Here is a 24,601-nt window from a genome sequence, read left to right as displayed (position 1 = left end):
CAAGGTGTATCTATATCAAATGCCCTGATCAAGGTCAAAATTGGTTCAATGAACCGTAGAAGGTATTGAACCTTGTCCCACCATGCATCATCAAAAATAATGGACTTGATTTTTTGCCCTCTATCGGAAGTGGAAGTCTTCCATGATTCCCGAAGAGGATCAATGACCATTGCTTGTAATGCTTGTCTCACCTCCACAAGTCTCTTTATGACAAGAGTGTGGGAGGCAAAACGATTTTCAGCAACCTACAAGTTTCAAAAAATCAAATCTCAAATGAGAAACCATATATAAATTTGTAATTAAAAATAAGAATTTCCAATAAAAATAATATTGATTAAAAAAAACTTAAAAGTACCTTCAGTAGCTCCAACTTTGCAAAACCCCGATAAATGGCTTGGGACATTGAATGATTTGTTATGAACATTTGGATTTCTTTTGATGCTACATATATTTCATTAATCCATTCAATCTCACCAATCTTGGCAAACATAAGGTTCAATGAATGTACTGCACATGGAGTCCAAAATATGTGATCATATCGACCCTCCGCAATCAAACATGTAGCTTTACAAACTTGTGCATTGTCCGTAATGACTTGGACAACATTATGTGGCCCCACACTTTCTATTGCATCAATAAGAATTGTGAATATGAAAGATGCATCTTTTTCTATTCCACTGCAATAAACAGCCTTCAAAAACATTACCCCTTGGGGGCATACTGCAACAACATTAATTAATGGACGGTTTCTTTGGTCTCTCCATCCATCAGAAATGATGGACACACCTGTTTCTGCCCATGTATCCCGGATTGCCTGTAGTTGTCTATCCATGGATTGTCTCTCTGATGCTAACAAAGTAGTGCGGACCTTTTCATATCTAGGGCTTTTGTACCCTTTTGGCACTTCATTAACAGCCTTAATCATTTGTTGCCAATAAGGGGAACGCACCAAATTGAATGCTAGCCCATTTGCATAGATGCAACGAGCTACATGTTCATCGGCTATGTCTCTACCTTGATTATTGAAAGTTGCTTCAAGAGGGCCTAGAGTGGGCCTTTTATTAGTTGTGGCAGCAGGCCTAGATGGCAATGGAGGCCTAGTTGTAGAGATTTGCACAAGGTGTTTTCCCTTAGCAAGCTTCCTATCAGCAGCTTCTTGCAAAGATGCATAGAATTTCATTTTTCCAGAACTCAAGTTTGCCATTTGCATCTTTTGGCCCGGTGCATACTTGCACCCTTGTGTTAGTTTGACCAGTGAGATGGGCTTTCGCTCTAGTATATGAACCATTTTTGACATCTTGGCATTCATTGTATTTCCATTTAAATGAACCACCTCCAAGATTTTTTCCAATAATTTTCACATATTGCCATAGAGGAGATTTTGGGTCTGTTTTGATGATTTCCCCTTCACTCTGCTCATGTTGTGATGGTTCCATAATGATAATGGTCTATAGACTATAGGTTGTCTAACTGGATATAAAATTCAAATTATAATATATTATCAATATAGTAAATTTGTAATATACAATTAAAAATTAAAATACATAATGATAAAAATAAAAAAATGAAATACATTAAAATTTAACAAATAATTTTGAAATTTACAATACACAAATTACAATATAAATACAAATACACAATTAAAATACATCATAATAAAATATTAAAATGAATGGTTGACTATTAAAATTTAAATACTACCAATATAAATTAAAAAATGACATTGATATTTATAATAACGATTATATAATATAATTATATTTATAATAATATATATTAAATTATATAAATAATACTATACGCATCAGATTTGAGATTTCCATATGCCCACTAGAGATATAGGCTACAGCATATATATAAATATTAAATATTAAATAGCACATAATATATATATGTACAGCGTATTTCGAATAGGGTATATAAATTTATAATATATCGTTCATAACAAATGTCAAATCCTTAGCGTATAGAGCGTATATAGCGTATGTAATCATTGTAATGTTTTCATTGTTTTCATTGTAACATATTAATAATTATATATAGCGTACATGTAGCCATTTATTGACACAAATATCGTGATTTTTTTTTACCTCGCTAGCAGTCCGAGTTGGTGGTGCCGACGACAATAGTTGTCTGCCGACAAGCTTGAGCCCACTGCCAAATGGAACTGGAACAGGAATAGTCGAAGTGTTGTCTGTCGTGGCTGTTTGGAAACTGTTTAGTGTTTTCGCTGTCTGCGTCACTATCTACCCTGCGGTTGGGTCACGATGTATATAATCCCTGCAGTTGGGTCACGATGTTTATAATCCCTACGGTTGGGTCGAAGAATAGTTATTAATCCCTGCGCTGGGTCCCTGCCGCTGATCCAAATCACAATTCAAATAACAATGCAACTGTTTTAACTTTTGTGGCTGCTCTGTTCGAGATGTATAAAGAATGGTGCTGCGGACAACTAAGAGGGCCTACTTTACACTGTTTAACCTAAAAGTTAAAACCACAACCGCAAGTCAAACCTAAAGTGTTTTCACTTTTTCTGTTTCATTTTGGCGTTTTAGGCATACAGTCTTGGGATTCGTTTCAGGAGAAAATATTCGTTTGCGTAAAATATAGAACCACCATAGTACCATATTTCACATGTTTCTAGGCGTATCCGTATCCGGATCCAGATCAAATCCGTGGATCCGTTGATCTTGGCCCTCTGCCTGCCGGATCCGGTAACATAGCTCACATCACACAAGGTCGATCTAAGTGCACCACGACTGTCCCTAATTTGGACACAAGTTAATTGGGGAATTGAACCAAGGACCTCATAATATTTATTTATTTTTAACCATGGTGGATAGGTACCTCATTCGAGTGATCTAGGCTAGGCCCAGGATCAAATCTTTCAACTGCCACTATACCACCAAAAGTATATGCGATCTGCCTATAAGATGAATATACCAGGAATATATGACTTAGCAAGAACCGAGACGTCATGTAATGACTATGAACGGAATAATTCCCTACGGCCGCCTAATCCTCTAGCCTCATCACAACATGCTTAACATGTCATTTCGGGGAATCAAACTCGGGTGGAGAGGGATTTAACATCCCATCTTAACCACTCAGCGTATCCTTACTTGACAAGGACCTCATAATGTTTTACATAATATGTTTACATGCTTTACCAAGTGAGCTACCCCCCTGCGGACTTTTAAAATTGAAGGACATGGGGGAGGGCTTTCATCAACTTATGTGTCGGTCTTCATAATTGTATTTAAGTCATGTATTTGTCAAAAGAAATAAATTAATTTTTATTATTAAAGAAATTGACTTATTAAAGCATGGGTTTCATGCTTGGGTCAATTGTTTATAAGTGAAAGCCTCCATTGCAGGCTTCTAGGATTTATGTCAAGTGTCTTTATCCATGTCATAATGTAAAGAACCCTTCTTAGGATTTATCTGTCAAGAAAAAAATTATTTTATTGCAAAATAGGTCTTCTAGGCCTCCTCCACTAAGTCGACCTCAAGGAAGGATAAGTCGGCCTCAAAAAGGGAATTCGACTTCATAAACTCACTATATATTGGAGCAACTCGACCTCATTTGAATCACTCACTCAACAAGTTCGAATTGCAGTAGTTGTGTTGACCACTCTGTGTCAACAACCCCATAGCAGTATACCTCTTTTTTGGCAAAAGGGATCCATCATGTTCGAGTATCTGTGCCATTCAGACTTCATCATCAGCGGGCAGTTTTATCAATATGTCATCCCATTCTGCACATGTAAAATGTAAATAATCTCAGTATGATTGCGGTTGTTCGTAACAGCCTAGGTAAACCTATGGTTTGGGTGACGATCTCCATTCTATGAGGTATTTTGATTCACTGATTCCTCTGTCTCTATACACAAATGATCGGCAAAGTTTTTCCCTCCACTCTTACCCCAAAGCTAGAGTGGATTTTGTCGCTAAGATCTTAGGCTATTCGTAGTGTTTTAGATCGAGTCTATGTAAAAGTGATTTGGGAATAACCCTAACTAATTGGCTAGATTATTTTATTACAAGTCACTTGGTCTATTGGATTATATTTTGTGTCGCAGAAATAGGTATTTTTTTAAGGTCTATAATGAACGGGTTTTCTCTCTTTATGTATTAAAATGTAAAATTTTGATGTGAAAAATATTTAGTGCATGGTCCTTCATAATTAGACATCATGGCTAAATATTAAAGGGTTGAAAATATTTTTAATCCCCTCATAAGTCAATTAATTAGATTTTCTAGCCAAATTAAATTAAAAATCCTAATCCAGAAATCTAATTAATTTTATGTCCTAGGTAAATTTAAATTCTCCAAAAGCAAAATTCGTGGGCCTTAAAAAAATAAATTTGTAAAGGTCCCAAGCCAAAGGAATATTGAAAATTTTAAGAAATCTTGGACCCTTGGACCTTAGTAGTTAAGTCAAAGTCAATTTTTTGAAGTAATTAACTTAAAATTATTATTTTTGAGTTAATTAAAAAAGAATTAAATTAAAAATTCGAAATTCCTCAAAAAATAAATAATTTCGACAGACGAGATTAAAAGATAATCAAATATTTTTCAATGATCGAGATTACTTTGACAGGGATCAAGCGAGCTAGTCGTTGGGGAATTAATCTATAAATTACAGGTCAGTATTAGTCTATTTTTCCTCTGATCTTTGAATCGTGTACTAAGCTCTCAAGCTCTCGTCTATTTTCTGGAATAAATGCAAAAGTATTTGGGGTTTCAATCTGCAGTGGTGTTCCTCTTCATGAATCTATGGTAACATTGTTTTCATTTCTACTTAATATTATGTGAAAACTATCAATCAATAGCTCTCTTAGAACAATCTAAATACAGGTATCTTATTCAATTTGTTGGATCTAGGATAACATTTTTAATTTTGAATGAATTAGCAGGTATCTCTATTTCTTCGGAATTTTATTGTTATTCTATTTCTCTACTTGGTTTGATGGTTGATCCAGTGTTTTCAGAAGATCTCTAAGGTTTTCATTGAGCGTTTAGGGATAGTCCTTGGTTGAACCAACCAACTCTCAGCATATATTTTCTGAAGAGCCTACTTCATGCTAACTTCAAGATTTATCTAAAGATTACTTTTTTATGGATGAAGTTTTTGGGCTAATACCTCTCTAAAAAACAAAAAATCATTTAAATATTTTGTGGAAAAATAGCTAGATCTAACTAGTAAGAGCCTTAGATCTTCAGATCCGGGGAGTAGAGTTAGACTCATACTCCTCAGATTTGATAGATCTGTAAATTATTTGTACATATCTATAAATTATTTGTATAAACCTGTAATTTATTTGTGTGGATCTGAAGTTTTCTAACATAATTTTGAAATTTAGCAATTGGGTTTTTGGGATTTTCTCTATTTTTGTACATATTGGATATTGGGTTTTTCTCTTTTCACTTGTGTAGGAATAGATCTGAGAAATCAGCGAAGGAAATCTTCAGATCTGAGCCAGATCTAGACCCTGGAGGGCAAGATCTGGGCTGAAAGATTGTTTGCAGGAATAGATCTGAGATATTAGTAAAGGAAATCTTCAGATCTGAGCCAGATCTAGACTCTGGAGGGCAAGATCTAGGCTCAAAGATTGTTTGCAGGAATAGATCTGAGGAATCAGCAAAGCAAATATTCAGATCTGAGCCAGATCTAAACCCTGGAGGGTAAGATCTAGGTTCAAAATTTGTTTGCGAGGCTAAAAACGATTAGTTCTTTCATTGAAGCATTCAGATATGGGGTTTTGATAATAATTATTGGAGAACGATTGAAGACAGAAATATCTCAGTTCAGAATTCAAAGTCTTTTGGGCAAAACTTTAATTTTTTTTTAAAGCTTGAGACAACCCTTCTTCTTTTGCCCGCTCCCTCCTTCCTTCCTCTGCTGGCCTTTGTCTCGGCTTCCCTATTTTCCATGTTCCTCCCTTCTCCTTATCCCTCCATCCCTCTCCCTCTTCTCAGCAACCCTTCTTCTCTTTAACGCAACCCTTTCTTCCCTTTTCTTTGTTGCATGCCACTGTAGCAGTCTCCCTCCAATCCTATTCAACCCTTAAATCACCCAAACGCGGCTCTAGTCTCTGCCATTTGGAGTGGCCTTTTGGCCCTGAAATTCGAAATTTTATCCACTATGACATAAGTCTAAAACAAATTTCTGAGTTTTGACATCCAACTGTGGGAGCAAAGAACAATTTTCTGAGTGAGTGCCTCAACGAAATTTACAGTAAATTTGGGCTAAGGTCTGAGTTTTCAGTTTGCTCATCACTTGAAGAAATTTGGTTAAGTAGCTTCAAGGCCTAGGGCCTTCAAGTTCTATCTCTAAACCTTTCTATCTCATCATACAAAGCATTAAAAATTCCTAAACAATGATATTATGTTACAAACATAAAATAAAATAAACATAAATAAATATAAATAAATGAATAATCAAAATGATGATTATTTAAATAGTCATTAGTTCACTGAAAAGACATGCCCAGTCGTGAAAGGACCCCTGCCTAGTATATATGCGGGTCCTCATTGTAACATTCAACATCACTTCTATATATATATATATATATATTATTACAAATACATTTTATGTATTTTTACATTAGCAACAAAACTAATAGCTTGTTGACTTTAATGTAAAAATATACAGAAAGTATTTGTAATAATAATTTATTATATATATAAAAATGTACAAGTGATGTTGAATGTTACAACGAGGACCCGCATATATACTAGGCAAGTGTCCTTTCACGATTGGGCTTGTCTTTTAGGCATGCCTTTTCAGTTAACTAATGACTATTTAAATAATCATCATTTTGATTATTCATTTATTTATATTTATTTATGTTTATTTTATTTTATACAATTTTATGTCCGTAACATATTAACAGCAGGGATAAAAATCTGATTCACTGTCATGAAATTTTTCTGATCATCATTAATTTACTCAGGATTGTCTATTTTAACTTGGCATGTTAAAATTCATTGACTGACTGTCGTTCTGAAATAATTTCTGAAGTTAAAGTGTTGAAAGCGAAATTAGTTCACTGTTGTTCTGAAATAATTTCTTCAGTTGAAGTGTTGAAAGTGAAATTAGTTCACTGTTGTTCTGAAATAATTTCTGAAGTTAAAGTGCCGAAAGTGAAATTATTTCACTGTTGTCTTCACTGTTTTCATCACTGGTAAAACTAAAAGTAAATTTTGTGAACTGATCTTTGGAAATTTTTTTAATGTCTCATGATCTGAAATTGCATATTTATAAGCTTGCCCTCTGAAATGTTTCACGTCTGCAGTCCTAGAAGTAATAATTTCTGATTGGATTTTTGTTTCACTAAAGAAATTGAAGGGTAACTGTCTAAAGGATCTTTCTCTTTGAGCTGATAGCATTGAAACCAATTTGCTTCATTTTCCTAACATTGAATAAATCTGAATATTAAATTGACAGTGGTAAAAAGAAAAGATCTCTGAAATTACAAGGCAATTCTAACTGGTCTCTATTTTTTCTCAAAAGTACCACTGTGGGTCTGATCATAAGTTTGTTCTGAAGCAGCATACTGTCCTAAATTCTCAAGATCTGAATGGTAAAGTGATTTCAAGTACTCTAAATAATTCGTCTACATTGGGTAAGAAATATATTGACTGAAGTATATTGCTTTCATCACTTTTGAGTTTTACAAGAACATTGTTATAACTCTAAATCTTTGTTTCTTGTGAGTTTTATAATCTGAAGATTACATTAAGTAATTCAATTGACGTCGATTGCATAATAGCTTGTTGAATTGGATATGAGCATATTGACATCTTTATTGGAAATCCAAATTGTCCCCATTGGCCATCTCATAATTGACATTGGTATCTTACATTGCCTTTAAGAGATCATTACCTCTATTGTCCTAAGTAAATTTTGTTATTGCCACTAATTGGGTATCTATTATGGGTGATAATCTTTCCTTACTGGTTGCTTGAATCACCTCCAAAGCACTCCTAAACCCTTTGTTGCTCGGTCCCACACACCCACAACAAGAGAGACACAAGAATGAAGCAAAAGCAGCCCTGTTGTCGCACAGAATGTCTAAGCACCGCGACAACAACTTAGATCGGGGGTTGCCACCCTGATCCCCAATCTCTCCGTTTAAGTTGTCTCCCTACAACAAGCTAAGGGGGGTAGACCCTACGGAAATGGAAAGAATAAGAACTAGTTGGGAACCAACCAGTTCGGGAGACACAGTGAAGCGACCAAGTACTTGGTTAAATTTAGCAAGACTTATAGGACTTGATTAGATTTAAACGATTGATACTAGTGCCTTATGGAGTCAACAATCTTGCTAAGAAATTTAGGACCAAGTAATTGATTAGCAACTGTTGCTTGGATGAATAACTATCTTATATGAAATGCAGATCCTAAAACTAATGTGAGATGCAAAAAACTTGGTTAATTTTAGTTAGATGCCTATCTAAGTTTTAACCCTTCGATCTTTTCTATATTGAGCCTGATTTTGTGGTAATTGGCAAAGAGAAGATAATGTGAAACACATTAAGGTGTGATTAACGATACCTCTCTTGAAAATCTAACATACCCGTTGCCTCTGACACTGCAGAGAGTTGTGGCTCTAACGACTGTAAGGTCACCGTTTTAAGTACTATTAAAAGCAAGCTTCTTAAGCAAAGATGAATGGGTACCTATCTCTCTATCGACCAAGCTTATGCTTGGAAATAAATTTTAATTATGCAGAATTAACTTAATATGCAAATGCACGAGATGATTAGAAGATGAGATGAAGGAAGATTCAAGGATGAGAAGCGCTTATGCTACGATCTGTGTCAGAGTTATATATCAAAGCCCTTAAGTGCCAGAATGAATGTTCACTTCACTAGACAAAGATTGAAAGATAAACTTCTTAGCAATATGACAATTAAACCACAAGCTTCCTCATAAATTAATATCAGATGCTCAAAAAAACTCAGTTTATGAAACAAAAGATCTGAAATTTATCACAATTCCATGACAGAATACTTTAATAATTACTCGAAATATTCGCAAAATATTTAACATGCAATAAACATCAAATAATTCAAGTAATTAAATCACGCTTAGAGCTAATTCAACAACAAACAATTTCAATAGATGTCAAGCATAAGAAAATGCCCAAAACCTTAGCATGCAAAATACTTTAGCAAATTAAAGTTCAAAGTTAAATACCATGCAGAACCATGAAATTCAAATGCTAAGCAATTCAAAAAATCCCAAAATTAAAATGATTTTTCTTATGGGACCCAAATCTAAATAATTTATTGCTTTCCTATAGTCAATCTTTAGAGATGATTTTAAAAAATATTTAAACGTGTTTGACTATAGAGAAATTAAAAATTTCAATACCACAAAATTTTCCTTTAAATTTTAAAGTCACAAACCCCTAACACAAAAATCCCAAGAAAGAACTTTAGATTAAAAATTTAATTATTCCTTAGGCAAATTTAATGTGCTAAGTTTTATGAAACAAATTTAATGTGGCAAATGATTAATTAAGTTTCCAATGTGACAAATGTAAAAAAATCAAAAGGCCTAATGAATTAAAATTTTAATGTGAAACCACAAAGTTCTCTTTTTTATTTAATTCATCAAAGTCACATTAAAGGATGGAAATGAAATTTTTCTTCTTCTTTTTTGTCTCAAACAAAATCAAAATGTCATAAAAAATCAAAACAAAAAGGAAAAACAAAAATAAAATAAAAAATAAAAAAATTCAATTCAATTCCTAAAAAAAGAATCAAAGTCACAAAAAAAAAAAATCAAATATTATAGTTTCTTTTTAATTTAAACAAAAAATAAAAATAAAAAAAAATGTAAAAGCAAACTCATACAAAAAAAAAAAAAAACGAACTTATAGTTAAAAAAAAAAATAAAAAAAATCTAACTCTAACGAATTTCAAACAAAGGATAAAATTAAAAAAAATGAAAAGTGAGTTGAATGCTTGTATGCAAGTTTCGATAGCAGCAGCGAAGAGGAGGAGAAGCTTTGCAAGAATGCAAAGGAGGGGCAAGGATAGACGCTGGAATGGAGGACTGAGCGAAGGGAAAGGAAGACGTAGCAGGTCACAGAGCAAGGATGGACGGAAAAGAGTTTTGTTTTTTTGGTTTAAGGAGTTGCAAGCAGCGAGGAGGAGAAGGAGCATTGATGGTCAAAGAGCGAAGGGATGCGGAAGATGGAGGGAGGAGCACGAGGAGGAGAGAAAGAGATCGCAGAAATGAGGGCCGCGGACAAGGATGAAACTAGAAAACGCAGGAATGAAGATACAAAAAAGAGCGAGGGAAGGGACGCGTAGGCAAAAAACACAGAGGGAAAAAGGTTGCAGGTTTGAGGAAAAAGGATAAGGAGCTGCATGCAAGCAGCATGGAGGAGGTTTAAAAAAAAAAAACGAATTTTTTTTAGAGAGAGGAGAAAAATGCAGCAAAAGAGGGTTGCAATTTGGCAACAGTACGAGAAGAAAAATTGCAGCAAGGAAAACGATTTCGAGCAGAAACGCAGAGGGCTTAACAATGAATGGTAGCCAAAAAACCAATTTTTTTTTATTAAAATGATATATTCCTCTGCTTCAGATTTGTCCTCAAAAAACTTTCAAAATCCTCAGATCTAATTTTTGAAGCCTTCAAACTGAAAATAATCTGGAATAATGTCCCTGCAAAATGATATTGAGGCCAGATCTTACCCTCCAGGGTCTAGATCTAGCTTCAAATAAAAAATTCCTTCAGATCTGCACCTGCAAATAACAAAAAGAAAAATACCCAAAACCCAGATATATAAAAATAAATAAAACCCAAGTTAGAAAAAAAATTCCAGATCTGTATAGAAAATTTACAGATCTATGCACAAAGATGGTAAGATCTATCAAATCTGAGGAGTATGACTCCAACTGCGCTCCCAAATCTGATAATCTAAGAATCTTACTAGCTAGGTCTTATCACCTTTTCCACAAATATTTAAAATATTTTGATATTTTTGAGAGGCACTAGCCCAAAAACACCCTGCAAATATATATATATATTAATCTTAAGATAAGTCCCGAAGCTTATATGAGGTAAGTGCTTCAGAAAATATATGTTGAGAGTCGGCTAATCCAACCGAAGGCTATCCCCAAACGCCCAATAAAACCAAAGAGATTTCCAGCAAACACTAGATCAACCATCAAACCAAGTAGAGAAATAGAACAACAATGAAATTCTGAAGAAATAGGGATCCCTGCTACTTCGATCAAAATTAAAAAATGTTATCCTAGATCCAACAAACTAAATAAGATACCTGTATTCAGATTATTCTAAGAGAGCTATTGATTGATAGTTTTCACATAACATTAAGCAAGAATTAAAACAATGTTACCATAAATTCATGAAGACAAACACCACCGCACGTTGAAACCCCAAAGACTTTTGCATTAAGTTCAAAAAAAGTATACAAGAGAGCTTGAGAGCTTAGTACACGATTCAAAGATCGAATGAAAAGACAAACTGACACTGACCTCTAATTTATAGGTAAAATCTCCAACAACTAGTTGGTTTGATCCCTGTCAAATTAATCTCAACCGTTCATAAAGAGTTAATTAATCTTTAATCATCACCGTCGAAATTATTTAATTTTTGAGGAAAAAGCGAATTTATCATTTAATCGATTTTTAATTAACTCCAAATTAATTATTTTGAATTAATTTCCTAAAAAAATTGACTTTGACTTAACCACCAAGACCCAAGGGTCCAAAATTTCTTGATTTTCTCAATATTCCCTTTGTCGGGGACCTCCAAAAATTAACTTCTTTAAAACCCACGAATTTCATCATTGGAGAATTTAATTTTACCTAGGACACAAAATTAATTAAATTTCTGACTTAAGATTTTAATTTAATTTTGCAAGAAAATTTAATTAATTGACTTATGAGGGGATTAATTACTTTTCCAACCCTTTAATACTTAGCCATGGGGTCTAATTATGAGGGGCCATGCACTAAATATTTTTTACATGAAGGGGGGACACCTATTCGCTATAGACCCTCAACATTTACCCATTTCTGCGGCACAAAATATGATCTAGTAGACCAAAGAATCTGTAATAAAATAATCTAGCCAATTAGCTAGGATTACTCCCAAATTACTTTTACAAAGACTCAATAAAAAACACTAGGACTCACTTAATATTTTGACGACAAAATCCACCCTAGCTTTGGGGTGAGGTTGGAGGGAAAAGCTCTATCGATCATTTGTGTCTAGAGACACAGATGAGTCAGTGAGACAAAAAACCTCCTCAGGTAGAAATCATCATCAAAATACTACGCTTACTTAGGTTGTTACATACAATGGTTTTACTAAGATCATTTACATATAACCATGCATAATGGGTTTACATCTTTAACAAAATTGTTGGCTAATGATGAAATCTGAAAGGCGCGAACACTTGAACATGATAGATCCCTTTTGTAAAAAAGGGGTGTACTGCTATGGAGTCATTAACACAGAGTGGTCAACATCTGGCTCTACTTGGGGACACTGCGCTTCATCAAAGGAATGTGAGAATCCAAAATTTGCATCCAAGCAACAGACAAAATTACATAAGTAGCGTTCATCCAAATATCATCATATAACATTAAGCACATGAAATTACTCCTAAAACAAAAATAAAACACTGAAATGACAAGGTGTAGGGTTAAAAATACAATACAAAAAATGCCCCATTACATCAGATGTCATCTTTGAAGAATAGCTTGAGCATTTGGTTGTAAGGACAGGGCAACAAGCTTCTGTTTCCCAGGGAACTGTTGACATGCTTGACAACTTCTAACAAACTTATGCACATTAGAAAAAATTGAAGGCCAATAATAACTAGCTCTCGTAATTTTGCGGGTAGTAGTTCTAACAGTATAATGACCACACCACAAAATCCCGAATGAAACACAGAAATTAACTTCTTGGATTCAATTTCATCAACACACCTAAATACTATGCCCTCAGGATTTCTCCATCCAAGGCCATCCTTCATGAGGCAATACTTAGTGGCTTTTAATCTAAGAGCCCTTCTTTTATAAGCAACATGTAAGATTTAACGAGTAATAAATAATGACCTTGTACCACTCATGCTCTCCTAATCTTTGCAGCTTAGGTGAAGATGAATCGTTAAGACAAATCCAACCAAGAGCTTTCTCATTACCTTCGGTCATCATTTCAGCGAAGCCTTGACCTTTGACTAACTTGGTGGGTAAGTCATATTCTTGGATTTTAGTAACCCACCTAGCACGAGCCCCTAAGCAATCAGTTTGAGTTAATATATCTTTAACCGCAGAATGTGGGACAAAAGCAATGATTTTGGAATAACCCACATAAGTTTTGAAATGCTTAAGAGATTTAACTAAGGCATAGGCTTGCTTTTCCATGGTAGTGTAATTTAATTCAGAATTTTGAAGCGCTCTACTCATGAAAGCAATAGGTTGCTCATGACCATCCTTATTTTTTTGTAATAAGACACCAACAATGGTATCTTTAGAAGTGAAAGAGAAAATCATGAAATCCTTCAAATAATTAGGACTAACTAAAGCAGGAGCTTTGGCAATAACGCCCTTGATTTCCTAAAAAGCCTTTTTGACATCTTCTTTCCATAAAAAATTTACATCCTTCTTCAGAAGACTTTGAATAGGCTTAGCTACTTCTGTGTAATTTGGAATAAATCTTCTAAGAAAATTTGTTTTTCCAAGAAAAGACTGAAGGGATTTAAGATTATGAGGGAGAGGAATCTTTTGGATTGTCTCAACTCTTTCAGGATCAATCTTGATCCCATCTTTATAAACGATGTGACCAAGTAGTTTCCCTTCAGTTACTCCAAAAACAGACTTAGTTGGATTTAAATAAATCTCATACTCTCTACATTTATCAAAAACTTACCTAAGATGACCTATATGACTAATACCATCCTTAGAAAAAACAGTAAGATCATCCTGATAAATTTCGATAATTTTCCCAATTAAACCCATAAAGGCATAATCCATAGCCCTTTGAAAAGTAGCCCCAGCATTGGTTAACACAAACGGCATTCTAGTATATTCAAAAGTACCCCATGGTGTGGTGAATGTAATTTTGTGACGATCTTCTTTCTTAACCCGTACCTGATTATATCCAGAAAAACCATCTAGCACTGACATCATCCCAGAACCAGTTACCCTTTGCAACATTGTCTCCATGTTTGGCAAAGGGTAATTACCCTTTTTACATGCTAGATTAAGGTTTCAAAAATCGACACAAAGTCTAATTGTACCATTCTTTTTTCTAACAATCACCAGGTTGAAACACCATGTTGAATGCCTAGTTTGAGCAATAATTCCTGCTGCAAGCATTTTTGAAAGCTCCTTTTGAACTAAAGGGGCTAACTTAGGATATACTTTCCTCCTAAGATTTTGACGAAAGGGTTTAGCATTTTCATCTTTCAAAGGGATAGTGTGCTCCATGACATCTTCCCTATAACCTTTTAATTCATCATAAGAAAATGTTAAAATATCTCGATATTCACAAAGTAAATTGGTTAATTTTTTCCTTTCTTCGTCATTAGTACCCTTACCAATTTTGACAATCTTGGAATCACTAGAGGTACCAAAGTTTATTTTGATGAATTCACCTAGATCCATTTTATTTTCCTCTTTCATCTTTATGGCATCATGTCCATCAAAGTGTTGCTCTAAAGCAACAACATTCCTAGGAGTAGAATTTATAATATCTTCATGATCATCACATCCATCCTCCTTAGAATCTATCCGAAAATTTTCAGGCTCATCCAAATTATCAAGAAAACAAATCACTTGTTTCTCATCATCAAAAACTTGCCAATGCTTTGAATTATCTGGAACAGAAGGTCTAAAAATAACTTCCATTTTTATCTTATCCTTAATCAACTCATCAGATAACCGCAAAGTAGAAGCAGCTACGGCAATCCCATCCGCCAAACTATTCTGCTCCCTTGGGATAGCTTCAAGATCAAGAGCATCGAAGTATTCCATAGTGTCCCATATAGCATTTCGATAATTCCTTAACATTTGATTTTTGCATGTAAATTTATTTTTAATCTGCATGATAACTAAGTCAAAATCTCCCTTGATACTAAGTAGCTTAACTCTTTGTTGTGCTCTACAACAACCCCCCATTTCATAACATTTTCATTTACACAAAAAATTATTATATGGAATGGGTCCCTTTTTAAATTTAATTGGCATCAATGCTCTTGTGTTCAAAAAGGTATGATAATCAAATGAGTTTACGTATTTAAACCTTTTTGAATAAAAGTGTTCCAATAATGAAACATTCTTTTGTTATTGCGATAAAGCGATCGCAAGATCGCATATCGCAATGGCATAAGAGATACATTAAAACGGCACCTTGATCTCCGCCGATGCGATATCGCTATCGGCGATCGGCGATATCCCATGCACATCTAATAAAGGCACATAACTCTTCCCCCGACGCGACGCGATATCGGCGATCGGCTATCGGCGCTGCCTCATGTGTAAAGAAAAACGCTTTAAGTTATAACCCCGACCCGATGCGATATCGCTATCGGCCGTCGGCAGAATCCCATGTACTTCGATAAGGCGCTCGGGTCTTATCCCCGATGCGATGTCGCAATCGGCACTCGGCAGGATCTTGTCTAAAGATTGTGTAGCATCTATTCCCCGATGCGATACGGTATCGCTCATCGGCAGTCGGCATTCTCAAAAATCATCATTTGAAACTTTAAAGTTACAACGATATCTGATTGATAAAGCGCAAATTTCAAAATGCCGTTAATGCAGGGATAAGGTAACGCATGTGTATTTAAAAAACTTTGCCCCTTCGATTAACGAATACTTGCGTTTAACCGCCAAAATATCTGTTCCACGCTTAAGGGGGTCATTCAGCCGGATAACGGTGTGATACTCATTTAATGAGTAGCAGCCCTTAAATCACCATTAATGCATCTGCAATATCTTCCCAGTGATTGGATCCGCAGCCACTTTTGAGAATTAATATCACCACGCTTCAAATGATATATCTTTCCCTTTATGGATTGTCATTGTTATTTCCTTGTTACGATTTCTCTTGCCTCTGTGTAGAATTCATCTGTTGAGACAAGTCTGAGCATGATGGGGAAAAAATCCAAGAGGACCGCGGGCTCCGCTACTGCATCTGTTGCAGGACAAGCTGCCGCGGATAAGAAGAAAGGCCTAATTTCAGACACTACGTGCACTGGTCTCAATAGGACTTCATGGCAGGGCACATATAACCTATTAGAAGCTGAGCAACCTAAAGTGACAGTGACAGAGGCTAGTGTGGATGTACTAAAGAAGTCCGATGCTACTCTCAAAGACCTGGCCGACTCCTTTCTCCACAGAATAGCAGCCAGAGAGCAGGTCCTTCCCTACACTGATGTAGTGTGCTGGGCAATCGAGGAAATTCCAATCATTGATAGAACGTTCCACACAATGGATGGAAGGATTTTCGGGCGTTCAAGCCAGAGCACCTAAGGCAAATGTATCATTTGCCCGAGCCGGAGAAAATCTATAACAAAGCCTTCGTGGAGAAATTTGCAGCCGAGAATGAAGTACAATCTGAACCCATCCGGGATTGGAGGCAGAATCCGACCAAACACAAGCACGAAAGCTCGAGTAAGTATTCCGTCGATTCTTTGGCTTCTCCCTATTGCTATGCGGGGATTATGATGTGTAGGCTATGGGGGTTACATGACTCTGCTAATTTCGACATAGAAATGGTTCCCCTGATGGAAGCAGCTGTTAATAGTATAATCATGGATTGGGCCACCATTCTTTCTGATAAGTTGGCCATAGCTATTCGTGACTTTAGAGCCAAATCCAGAGTTTCCGAAAGGAAAATCCCACCATTTTATTATAGCGCTTACATTATGGACACTTTATGTTTTAATTCTGAATTTCCTATCCTCGGTTGGAGGTGGACCACCCAAGACCCCTCACCCATTCATTTGTATCATCAGAAATTGTGGAAGTCCTCTTACAAGGACCATTTGTATCAAATTTGCAATGGTTTTATGGTTCCCATTCATTATTCCATTTTTGATCGGCCTATTCCCAAAATTTCCTATCTCGCTTCCTTCGACTTACCAGCTGTAGCAGGTTGGTTTGGAGAAGAGCATTTTACCTATATTAGGGTCTATGGGAGCCAAGCCAAACCACATGTTCTCCCTTTATATGTTCCAGACAAATTGTTGGCCCGAGAAATCTCCTATCAGATTATGGCTGAGAGTGTCACACAAACTCTCAAGAAAGAAAAGAAGAGGGGCTGGCCCTCTTTTCCCTTGAGAATTGGTGTTTATACTCTGCATGATCTCAAGCATGCAGAAAAAGAGGCAACAAAGATGCAAGCTTTATCCCTGGCCACTCTCCCAAGTAGACTCTATGATCCACGTAAAACTGTCTACACTGCCCTAGAACAGGCCAAATTAACAAAAATTGATCATCAAGAGGATGTGTTTGATGACCTGTTCGCCGCTGCCGATACAATCGGTCAGACCAAAGAGCTTGCTAGAATGAGATATAATGATGAGACGCTAACTGAGTTCAATAAACTTAGGGAGCAGAGGTTGCAAACTCTGCCTCTAGATTTATTGACAACAACCCCAGCGTCTTCCTCAAGCGAGCCTGTTCGGCAACAGACGAGCCAACCTCCTGTTACAACTAATGATCAAAAGAAACAGCAGGAGGAGAGGCAAAAGAAGCTACAGGCAGAAAAGCAAAGAAAAGAGCAAGCTGAGAGGCAGAAGAAGGAGCAGATAGAAAAACAGCAAAAGGCGCAAAAGGACCAAGAACAGAGAAAGCAGAAAGAGATAGAGGAACAGAGGAAGAAAGAAGAAGAGGAGAAACAAAAAAGGGAGCAAGAAGAACAGCAGAAAAAGGAATTGGCAGATAGGCAGAAAAAAGAGCAAGAAGAGCAGCAGCGAAAAGAGTTAGAGGAGCAGCGAAGGTTAGAACAAGAAAAAGAGCGGAGCAAATCCCAGACAGAGCAACATAAGCAGACTTCCATTGATCCCGAATTGCTTAAACAATGGAACCAATTCGATTCCATTATCAGTGGAAAGGAGGGCTCCAAAGATACAGACACCTCTAAGACAAGCGATGCACCAGATACCACTTCTTCTCAGGTTCTAAGTGGAACCAGCGGCCCACCCATTTCAAAGGATGTCGAGGTAATTACTATAGACCCTTCTGATCAAATTGTCCTCCAGGTGGAAGATATTCCTCCCCTGGATGTTTTCTACGGTCCAAGGCATAAAGCCGTTGTTAAGCGCTCAAGGAAGAGACGAAGGCTTGATCAACCTTCTATCTTTCCTGAGCAAACAGTCACGGGCAATGTAGTCTGGAAGGAGGAATTGGACCCCTCCGATGATCTAACCAAGCTATCGCAGTATGCGGGAGCTTATTCTGCAGCAACTATTGATAAGGCATCAGAGGTAAGTCTTCTGTTGAAGACTAAGGATCAGGAGATTTGTGCATTACAAGCAGAAGTAGCCGAGGTGCAAAATAAGGCAGCACAGTTGCTGGCACAACAGCAAGCAAACAATGTATTAACCCAGCAACTGCAGACTGAAAAACAGAGAATCGACCAGAGCGCAATTCAGAAGCAAAAAGAATTGTCGGAGGCATTGGCACAGTTGAGGGCGGCGAATGAGCTGATGATGAAATCAAAAGATGAGCAAATAGCTCAACTATTAGCACAGCTTGAAGGCATCAAAGGCACCCAGAAAGTCGAAGATTTCAGAGCAGAGGCGGCTCAAATAAATAGTGCATTAATCTCTCAGATTAGACTCCTGTGCCAACAACTAACTGAGGCTGAGCCATTATGTGAAGTATCTACAGCAGTATGTCAGCAGATAGAGAAAGCCAGAAATGAGCTAGATCAGGCCGAAGAAACCATAGCCTCATATCTTGATTGGCAAGATACTGATGTGGGGAAAGCAGCGAACTTGCCTAGGATCTATGAGCCATTCAAGGACATACTCTTCACGGAATGGAACACTCAGATGATGAAAGCGGAAAGGGCAGCTTCAAGGTGTAAAATGATTGCCAACAATATGATTGATTTAGTCAACAACACACTCTATTTGGCAAACATGATTTCCCAGTGTACACCTGGAAGCATAACAACAGCAAACATGATTGAACAAACAAGTTATCATGACTTGGAGGAGACGGGAAGGTTAATCGCTGGAGTAAATACTTTAACCTCCGAGGCATATTGGCTCTTTCTAATCAAGCCGCACACTCAAAGGTCGGCCCTTAAGTGTTTAACAGATGCTCTCGGATGCCTGATCCCCGACATTCAGGATGCCACATATGATGCCCAGCTCACTTCGCGTCTCAACACTCCACCGGAAGTAGAGCCAATGCTGGCGATATGTCAGCTGAGGTTTAAAGGCAAAGAGCCCACCGAATGAAGCATTGCTGCCGACTGCCAGATCGCCAAGAAAGATGGAAAATATTTATTGATGCCAATTTAATAGCTTTTCAGTTTTTCTTAGATATTTAGATTAGATTAGTATTTATAGACCCTTTCATTGTTTTGGTAAGGGTCGTAAAATTTTGTAATAGACTTAAACGCTGAAGTTTGCACTACTGTGCTTCAGTCTATATTCTTTTGTGAAACTCGACCGATAGTCCTTAATTTGACAAGAAGGCTGTTTCATGCAATTGCGCACTATTGTCTCTTGTTTGGAATGTTTTCTGGTTTGAAGAAAGGACTGCGACATAGCGATTTATATAATGGATTGTTGAGCGGCTTACATGGTACTTTTATCTGCATCTGTCTTCTTTCCTCTTATATGAATTGCCGTGTTATTATTTCTTGCTATTGTTGAATACATGTATGCGCTGTAACAACAAATCTTCATTTCATTCCACTATTGGATGTTTCTGTGATATGCCCTTTCTTTTAAACATGCATGTAGCAATGATATGAATGACAATGTGTAGCAATTCGCTATTATCGCTCTGCATAACTAATTATGCAGAGCAATCTTAAATGGTTTAAACGTCTATGCTTTAGTGTTAGAGTCATCTATATGCCTGCCTTAAAGCACAGATCATCAAACGCTACACTTTGAAAGATTGATAAGTCCCGGGATTAGATTATAGTTAATATATTTCACCGATAGTTTTAGCTGTTCGCTTATCACCATCATACATCATAAGTTACTCATCCATCCCACTTTTATCCATTATTGGGAAACTGGTCCCATTATCCCCAGTCGGAGCCACTATTCCAAACGGAAAAGGAGCTGTACTAAGGTCCGGACCGGGTGGTTTCCCCTTTGTTGTGGCAGCGATTTTCGAGGCCTCGACACTCTTAAAGCCTTTGCCAACTCAGGATCCAACAACAAAGCTTCATATTTAGCAACGTTTTTGGTTGCTTCAAATTCCAATCTATAAGCAAATTTGAAAAAATTACCAAGGGGAGACTTTAATACTATTCAAACACCTTTACCATGCCTAGATGATGCACTGTCAAAATACATGTACCATACTTTATCCTTCAGATCCCCAATCTTTTCACCAACCTTATCATCAAGAAGAATTATGGAGCGTATCATAATTCCCAATGTCAGATTGTTCTTTAATTATCTCATTATGAGGTCTCTTAGGATCTTCAACATGGAATATTCTTTCGGGCTCTCTGTTAAGTCTTACAAACCCATCACCCATAGGAGAAGGAATCATAGCATATGACTAATTCATCTGAATACTCTCTCCTAGATCAGAGGGCCATTTTCTAGATAATAGCATACCCCAAGCATCAAGCACATCAACAACAACAATGTTCATAACAATCATAACGTCAGGGTAAACCAATAAATCAATTTAAATCCTTGATTAACCCATGAAATTCAATCTTCTTAGAATCCATGGCCCATATATTGTAGTAAGGCCTAGAAACTCTTAAATTAAGTTGTTCCATGACCCTCTTGGTCATGACACAAGCTGATGCACTAGAATCCAGTATACAATTATTCAATTTATATCCATTAACCATCAAAGTAATAAAGAATGGATGATGATCCTTGTTATCTGAATCCAAACTTTGCAAATATATAGGAGCATTCTGATAGTCAGTTTCAGGTGCCTTCTGTTGAGAAACATTCACTCGAGGAGCTTCAATAACTTTCAATAACTTAGCTCTTTGGAAAGGAATCTTCACAATCTCAGTGACAGGAACCCAGATTTTTGCATTATTAAACCAACTTCGCAAATCGACATCTAATCCATAGTTGAAACCAGGGTTAAAAATTCGAGGTGGAATTTGATTTCCACTTTGATCCTTATCCCTTCTTTGATAAGTTAAACCCTTATCTTTAGCAATTTCCATGACTTGCTCTAGAGAAGGCTTTTCACCAAATAATTTAACCATCACATCCTTTTCATGATCAAAATTATTTATACTAAAGGATGATGTGGAAGGCCTAACATCTTCACTGTTTTCCTTAACCTCCATCCAATCTTCCATAGACAAAGAAAACTCTTTACCAACAACATTTATTTGATTACTTGCCCCAAACATTCCACTATCCATAATCCTTTTAATTGTGGGGCAAGTAGCCTCCTCATGAAGAGCATCACAAGCCCTACAATAAGGCGGAGCTTCATCGACCAGATTAGTAGATTCAAGCGGATTAGGCGGTCTTTGCCCATTAGATTGCCCTTTCCTCTGCCAAGCATTATTATTTCTATTGTTATTATTTCTAGGTTGGGAACTTTGAGCTTGTGACCTTTCCATTTGGACCAACCTAGATTGCAGAGTACTTATCTCTTTAGCATGGTTAGAGATTAATTTTGCTTGGTTAAGCTCCATGCTTTCCAACTTTTGAAGTAACTTTTGCATAGGATCATCTTCGAGTTCCTTAACTTCTTTACCCTTAGGCTCTTTTAGCTTTGTGGAAGCTCTATAAAAGCCTAGAATCTCAAATTTTCCAGATGCCTTCTTATCCTTCTCAAGCTCTTCGGCTAAAGTTTGACACTCCTTATAATCAAGAAGTTTAGCACGTCTTAATTCATAAGAAGTATCAGCGTTAAAAGCATCAATGTAGAAGTCCTGAAGAGATTTATTAGGAGGTTTATAATCTTGAGGTAATTCCTTAACAATACCATTAAAGCTTCTGTTAAATTTCTCAACAGTTTCATTTGCTTTTTTCTTTATGATACTTAGGGCTTTAACTAGATGCCTTTCTTCCCTCTTATCTCCAAACTTCCCCCTGAAGGCATTAGTAAGAGCTTGTAATGAATTGAAGGAATGATCAGGTCTTTCGGTGAACCAATCTAAAGCATCCTTTACCAAAGAGAGCACAAAGAGCTTCATCCTTACATCCTCATGAGTAGCATTAGTACCACCCCATTTGTTAATGAAATGCCCAAAACGATTAAGATGATCTTTAATGGTTACAGCATTATTGCCTTGAAAAGAAGGCAATTTATCCATGCCTTTATCGGGAAGGTCATGAGGATAATCTTGAATGTTAGCGAAATTGCAAGGAAGATACAAGTCATCCATGATGTCTTGCTGAATGGGATCAAGAAAAAGTGAATGGATGTCAGAGAGGGCTTGTTGTCCGAGATTAAAAAGAAGTGTACGAGAAAAGAGCTTGTGTAATTGAACCATGAGAGCCTTCTCAGGATCAGGAGAAGGATTACCCAAGCTACTTGGATGCCTTCTAGTACAAGCTCCTGTAGAAGATGAAGGAAGTGGAGTCGCCACCCAGACATAAATCTAACTTAAACACCTAAGATGAAAGATGAGAAAAATGAATAAGATGAATGTCGTAAAGTGTCGTCCAATAAATTGGTCCCCGACAACAGCGCCACAAAATTTTGTCGTACAGAATGTCTAGGCACCGCGACAACAACTCAGATCGGGGGTTGTCACCCTGATCCCCAATCTCTCCATTTAAGTTGTCTCCCTACAACAAGTTAAGGGGGGTAGACCCTACGGAAATGGAAAGAAGGAGAACTAGTTGGGAACCAACCAGTTTGGGAGACACAGTGAAGCGACCAAGTACTTGATTAAGATTTAGCAAGACTTATAGGATTTGATTAGATTTAAACGATTGATACCAGTGCCTTATGGAGTCAACAATCTTGCTAGGAAATTTAGGACCAAGTAATTGATTAGAAACTGTTGCTTGGATGAATAACTATCTTATATGAAATGTAGATCCTAAAACTAATGTGAGATGCAAAAAACTTGGTTAATTTTAGTTAAATGCCTATCTAAGTTTTAACCCTTCGATCATTTCTATATTGAGCCTGATTTCGTAGTAATTGGCAAAGAGAAGATAAGGTGAAGCACACTAAGGTGTGATTAACAATACCTCTCCTGAAAATCTAACATACCCGGTGCCTCCGGCGCTGCAAAGAGTTGTGGCTCTAACGACTGCAAGGTCACCGTTTTAAGTACTATTAAAAGCAAGCTTCTCAAGCAAAGATGGATGGTTACCTATCTCTCTATCGACCAAGCTTATTCTTGGAAATAAATTTTAATTATGCAGAACTAACTTAATATGCAAATGCATGACGTGATTAGAAGATGAGATGAAGGAAGATTTAAGGATGAAAAGCGCTTATGCTATGATCTGCTTCAGAGTTATATATCAAAGCCCTTAATTGCCAGAATGAATGTTCACTTCACTAGACAATGATTGAAAGATAAACTTCTTAGCAATCTCACAATTAAACCACAAGCTTACTTCAAATCTTTTTTAATACAATTATAGCTCAAAAACTTCTTCACAAATTAATATCAAATGCTCAAACAATACTCAGTTTATGAAACAAAAGATATGAAATTTATCACAGTTCCATGACAGAATAATTTAGTAATTACTCGAAGTATTCACAAAATATTTAACATGCAATAAACATCAAATAATTCAAGTAATTAAATCACAATTAGAGCTAATTCAACAACAAACAATCTCAATAGACGTCAAGCATAAGAAAATGCCCAAAATCTCCGCATGCAAAATACTTTAGCAAATTAAATTTCTAAGTTAAATACCATGCAGAACCATGAAATTCAAATGCTAAGCAATTCAAAAAATTCCAAAATTAAAATGATTTTTCTTATGTGACCCAAATCCAGAAAATATATTGCTTTCCTATAGTTAATCTTTAGAGACGATTTTAAAAAATATTTAAACGTGTTTGAATATAGAGAAATTAAAAATTTTAATACCACAAAATTCTCCTTTAAATTTTAAAGTCCCAAACCCTTAACACAAAAACCCCAAGAAAGAACTTTAGATTAAAAATTTGATTATTCCTTGGGCAAATTTAATGTGCTAAGTTTTATGAAACAAATTTAATGTGGCAAATAATTAATTAAGTTTTCAATGTGACAAATGTAAAAAAATCAAAAGGCTTAATGAATTAAATTTTTAATGGGCAAAAGGCCACGTAAAAAATTTAAATTTTTAATGTGAAACCACAAAGTTCTCTTTTTATTTAATTCATCAAAGTCACATTAATAAATGGAAATGAAATTTTTTCAATTTTTTTATTTTGTCTCAAACAACTC

At 36.2% G+C, this 24,601-nt stretch overlaps 1 protein-coding gene across 4 annotated transcripts in view; it reads right to left on the bottom strand.

The window, feature by feature from the left end:
• The window catches only part of LOC149170270 (Mo25 family protein), a 279,598-nt gene that overhangs the window by 22,470 nt on the left and 232,527 nt on the right, over positions 1-24,601 (bottom strand). The window lies entirely within an intron of this gene.

This window comes from Pinus tabuliformis, chromosome 4_2 (genome assembly GCF_031772625.1).
Source record: "Pinus tabuliformis cultivar Carrire ecotype Pingquan chromosome 4_2, CPIR1, whole genome shotgun sequence".
Lineage (NCBI taxonomy): Eukaryota > Viridiplantae > Streptophyta > Pinopsida > Pinales > Pinaceae > Pinus > Pinus tabuliformis.
This window is presented reverse-complemented; position numbering and strand designations above follow the sequence as displayed.